The following is a 6000-nucleotide window of genomic DNA, read 5'->3' on the forward strand; positions in this document are numbered from 1 at the left end:
AAGGAGACAGAAGGAGAAAAGGAAGACTGTTTTCCTAAATTAGTGATTAATATAGACCAGCACTTGAATGAGGCCTTAACCCTACTCATCCATACAATCACATAGGTCAAACAGCATAGCCACACACAATCAACCATAAAGAATCATCCATGGACACGCAGTCATGTCGTCAATAGGTATAAGTCGTCATTTACCAAACAATAGAAAAAATAATATAGACAAATAATTCAGAGGCAACACCCAACATAAGGGCTCATCAGGAGAATACACTGGCCTATATAGGGTTTCGCCACTTTAAATTCTCTACCCAGCACAGTGCTGTGGCTATCACAGAATATCCATGGCATCCCCGCGTCAGGTATCACCCCCAAAATACATGCCTATGAAAAAAAAACAGCAAATGTAAAACAACCAAGTAAAACCAAAAACAAGCTTATCCTGTTAATATATCCCTCCCTTTAGCAACAATAGGTAAACTAAATATTATAAATTTTACCAAATCACAAATATTAAATATTGCTTCATTTTGGTGAAATCGTCTCAGTTTTCCTAGAAAATTGTCATAAATAATCCTTGTCTTAATCAAACCTGCATGTAATAACTCAGTACTGACACTTTCTAATGAGAAGTTTTCAGAGGCTGATGCTCTAATTTCAGATGAAGCCCTAAGCTACACCAAGGTCTATTATAATAAGGGCCAAGTGGCCCTTTTTGCTCCAGTTATTATTGAAATAAAGTTTTCAAGTTACATAATTAACAAAGTCAGATGATCATATGGTTTTTACAAATTCTAGGAAATTGAAATCGAAAGTAATTGGTTCGGTTTTAGTCACTTCTAAATGCTTAAATTATTGTTGTCTTGAAAGGTCATAGTTTCTACTTTGTTCCCTTAGATATTTTCCTTTTATATATATTTTCCCTTAGATTTTTCAAATTTAATCTTCAAAAAGAGTGGAATGAAACACCTTCCCATTTTCCTGAATTGACCTTTTGTCCGATTGACCATTTTATTTCTTCTCGTCAATTGATAAATTTTGTGAAATTATAACCGAAAGTAATTGGTTCATTTTTAGTTACTTAGATTTATTGTTGTCCATTTTTTTATTAACAGTGTTCAATTGGCAAATTTTATGTAATTTCAATCGAAAGTAAATTCTTGATCACATGACAAATTAACCTTTTGACCAGTTGATTATTTTATTTCTTTTCCTCAATTGGCAAGTCCTATAAAATTTTAATCGAAATTAATTTATTCAATTTTAGTTACTAGTAAATTTCGAATTGAAAGAATGGCATAAAGCAATATAGCCTCTTTTGAAAGCATCATATCCCACTTCTCATTTGGCCATTTTTCATGAGCGTTGCCCTTTTGGCTATTTTTGACTACTAACCAAATTCCAGTTGACAATTCTTCGTAATTTTTTACCATTTAACTAATTTACCATTTTGATTTCTTTTCCTCGTTTGACAAACTTATACAATTATACCCTAACACTTGTTTAATTTTAGGCATTTTTAACTTTTGTACCCTAAGAGCGGTATGGAACAATATAGCTTACATTGAAAATGCCTCCCGCTCTTATTCAGTTGGCTGTATTTTTTTTAGCCAGTTGTTAGTTTTTTTTTATTTTTGCATAGATTGTTTTTTGGATATTAGCCTAAATCTTGTATTAGCCTATTTAAGTAAAATCACCATTACGATTATATGCAAATGAGCGTAAAAGCCCGTAGTTGCTTGGCCAATTCACTTTCAAGCTGTTTTTGTTTTCAGGTTGCCTGATTTCGTTCCTCTTATATTTCTTGATGTATTCAATGCGAAATTTTATCTACCACCTGTTGCGCTTTAGTCTTAGAAACGAGCATTTCTGCTACCGTTCGGAAGAAGTCATAATTTTGATTTTTTTTTGTTTTATAATTTATTATTTTGTACAAAATTTACCACCCTTGATAAATAGTAAATTTTTTCTCCAGTATGTGGTTTTGTTTTGTCTGGTCTCTATTAGAAATTAAATGTGATATGTTTTTTGGAATATTCTCTTATTTATTTTTAAGAAATCTTAATTCAATTTTAATTTTTCAATATCCAGGGGGATGGCTTAGTCGTCGTTTTCAATGGACATACCTCAATGGACATTTTTCATTGAAAATTCTCCCCCCCCCCAAAATGTCAAAATCTAGAGGGAAAGATACAATAACATGTAGTGGGGGCACAGCCCCCTCCTGATTCACGCCATTGGTCTTACCTATAAATACAGAATTTATTAAACAATGGGTGAATGGCATAACTTACAACCTTTCCCAGGGGACTGTGGGGGGTATTCAATCCACAGAGACAGAGTTCCTGGACCTTTCGATTATGTTAAACAAAATAGCTATATCAAAGTTTTGATTGGATGTATTTGGAGAATTAATGGGTGTGGGAGCGGAACTGGTTGCCCTCCCATCTCTTTTGACTCTTCGAAAGGGTCTAGAACTTTCAATTTCCAGTCGCATGAGCTCCTTCCGAAGTTTCTAGAGCGATTCGTTCTGTACAAAGTGCCCTGGTGAAAAGAAAAAATATATACCGTATATGTATTTGGCCTACGTTGCTCTTTACTGAGGCAGTGCTAACATGCTGCCTATAATTGATTAAAAAAAAATTCACAAAAGGAGTTTGTCAAAGAAAAGTAAATAGCTACATTAAATTATAGATGAGCATAAATACAGTCAAATAATTTTTCAAGCATTTAACTACCATGAACTACCAATAAATAAATTAAACCCGACACGAACATTTTACAATAAATAGTCATTCAAGCTCAAAAAGAGTCAAAACTGAGGAACAGGGCTGACAACATATATTGCATATAATATATTAATATATATATTATATATTATAATAACATATTTTAACATATAATAAAGTTACAAAAGAGAAAATATTGAAAATGAAATCTTGTTTCTGTTCGTTTTGGGTTTCATTTATTTATTTATTGTATTTTTTTTTATGCTTGAAAAATTATATGAATTTACTGCTCATCTTGGTCTAATGTAGCTCTCTACATTTCTTCAGAAAACTTATTTTGTGGAAAGAGAATTTTTGCAATTAATTTTTGTTCTTTTTTAATCGTCGTAGTCTTTTTCATTGGTTAAGAAAAACCAAATTACACTGTGTACTACTAAGGCTATGACAATTTTAGGGAATGTCTAGGGCAAAGGGCGTGTCGTCAATATCTTAGGAACGGCTTAGAGTATTAAGTTGAAACTTCCAAGTAATACAATACTTAGTAAGTAATACTTAGTAATACACTAAGGCTATAGATATGAAAGTTAAAATGTCTGTGAATATGGAGGAGTAAGTCTAGCTAAACCAAAACACACTATGCTGACACTGTGTACTACTAAGGCTAAACTTAATAAGATGAATATTTTAGGGAATGTTTTTTGGGAAAAGGGCGTGTCAGCAATTTTTTAGGAACGGCTTAGAGTATTCAGTTGAAATTTCCAAGTAATACACTAGTAATACAATTCTTAGTAAGTAATACTTAGTAATACACTAAGGCTATAGGCATGAAAGTGAAAATTTCTGGGAATATGGAGGAGTAAGTCTAGCTAAACCAAAACACACTACGTTCACACTGTGTACTACAAAGGCTAAACTGAATAAGATGAATATTCTAGGGAATGTTTTGGGGGAAAGGGCGTGTCAGCAATATCTTAGGAACGGCTTAGAGCATTAAATTGAAAGTTCCAGAGCATGATGAGTGGCATATCCAACTGACAATAAGGCGCTATGTGCATAATACTACTAATGTGACTACTAATACTATTAAGGCTGTAGGTATGAAGTAAACTTTTCAAAAAATATGTATTAGAAAGTAAAGCTAAACCAAAAGAAAACTCTGTGCACGCAAAGTGTCCAAAGGGCGTATCAGCAATATGATAAAAACGGCTTGGAGTATAATGTTGAAACTTACAGCGGTTGTTGTGGGGGATGTTGAACTAACCAAAACGCAATATTTGCTTTCTACTGCTGCTACTAATACTATACATAATACAATTACTAATACTCTGACAACTACTAGTAGCACTATTGAAGCTAAAGACATTGCATAAAAGGCTTATCCCAGGAACAGCTTAGAGTTGAAACTTTCAATGCGTGTTGAGGTGCATGTTGAAACAACCAAAAGACAGCATATGTATATTACTGCAGTAACTCTTTGTGTTAACGTTAATATTACTACTAGTGAGGCTAAGGTTGTTGAGCAAAATTGCTTAGGATGTGCTGAGGGCAGTGCTGCAACAAGTACTCCAAATTTTTGCTTAAGTATCAAGTATTAAGTACTCATTGTTTTTTTACTTAAGTATCAATTAATAAGTACTCTCCCAATTCTTACTTAAGTATCAAGTACATGCCAAAATTTTACTTAAGTAGTACTTCAAGTACTTACTCTATTTGCTATATATATACTGTTTTCCTAAATTAGTGATTACTATAGACCATCACTTGAATGAGGCCTTAACCCTACTCATCCATACAATCACTTAGGTCAAACAGCATAGCCATACACAATCAACCATGAAGAATAATCCATGGACAGGCAGTCATGTCTTCAATAAGTATAAGTCGTCATTTACCAAACAATAGAAAAAATAATGAAGACAAATAATTCAGAGGCAACAACCCAACACAAGGGCTCATCAGGAGAATACACTTGCCTATAGGGGCCTAAATAAAGAAAAATAAGAAATTAAAGAAAGGCCTTAATAAGAAAAAGAAATAAAATTCACCAAACAAATAAAAATAGTAGCTATATCAATATCAAACAGCAAGAAACAAATGGATGAGACAATGATGATGGCCCAGCCTCAAGGACGCTTCAGAAATTAGCTCCTGTTGAGGATGGCCCAGAGTACACATAATATCAGTAGCACCAAATTGAGCGATTAATTTTCTATTCCGGTAAGAAAGATATATATCAAGCCCATGCTACCTGTTTGCTAAAGCCATTCTGAAGGCTTCTTAGCCCTTTCACTTGCCTAGTGATATTTTTCGGTGATAGAAGGCTCAAAATTACTAGAAAAAAGATGATTATGAAAAATGAGCAAACACAAGCAAATGCAAAAAACTTGGTGGATCTACCTGCAAGATATATATATATATATATATATATATATATATATATATATATATATATATATATATATATATATATATATATATATATATATATATATACAAGCCCCTGCTACCTTTTTGTTAAAGCCATTCTGAAGGCTTCTTAGCCCTTTCACTTGCCTATAACATGTCACCCCCCGCCATTCCTCTCCTGAAAATCTTAGTCAAGAACCAGACTTTCAATTTTGTCGTTTCTAACCATTTTCTTCGTTTGGCAACACACCCAACAAAGTCCAAAAACAATCTGAACCGATTTTCAACACAACGGCTTGAAATGCAAAAGACTGTCAAAACAATTAAGTGCAGCCAAAAAAACTTCTGGTGATTAGTGCTCAGTCAAATCTGGCACGTTTGAAGAAATACAGGGTTATTTTGAAACGTTTGGGAGTGGTTGAAAAAATCGGGAAAATAGAAAAACAAACTTAGGATTGGCTTTAAAACAGATAAAAGGTAATAACGTAGTCCATTCTTCAATAAGCAAAAACCTGAGCAAAAAAAAACACAAATTTAAAAGTAAGGGGTCAATTGAATCAGTTGCAGATTTTTTTAATTAGAGAAATCAAAGCTCAATAAAAAAGAGTAGCAAAAATTCACACTTTCGGCAGCTAGCTGAAGGTCACTGGCTGTCAGCGTGCTGAAAGAAAAGAACAGTACGAAAATGAAGTCTTGATTCATATGACTTCAGCTTTGCTGCACATATCGAAAACGTGATTAAAAGTGCAAATGCTAGTCTGCTGACTTTAAACGGTATGCTTAGGTTCAGTGCGAACACAGAGAGTATCAAGAATGCATACATAAAGTACATCCACTCATTCTGGAATATACTTGCCCTGTTTGGGCGC

At 33.5% G+C, this 6000-nt stretch overlaps 1 protein-coding gene across 2 annotated transcripts in view; it reads left to right on the forward strand.

The window, feature by feature from the left end:
- LOC136041478 (charged multivesicular body protein 1B1-like) overlaps positions 1-2030 on the forward strand; it is a 54379-nt gene extending 52349 nt beyond the window's left edge. For both annotated transcript variants that reach the window (XM_065726170.1, XM_065726171.1), the window contains exon 6: positions 1772-2030. The gene's annotated coding sequence lies outside the window, so the exon portion shown is untranslated. The remainder of the gene's footprint in view (positions 1-1771) is intronic.
- The last annotated feature ends 3970 nt before the right edge of the window (positions 2031-6000 follow it).

This window comes from Artemia franciscana, unplaced genomic scaffold (assembly GCF_032884065.1).
Source record: "Artemia franciscana unplaced genomic scaffold, ASM3288406v1 PGA_scaffold_23, whole genome shotgun sequence".
NCBI classification, from domain to species: Eukaryota; Metazoa; Arthropoda; class Branchiopoda; order Anostraca; family Artemiidae; genus Artemia; species Artemia franciscana.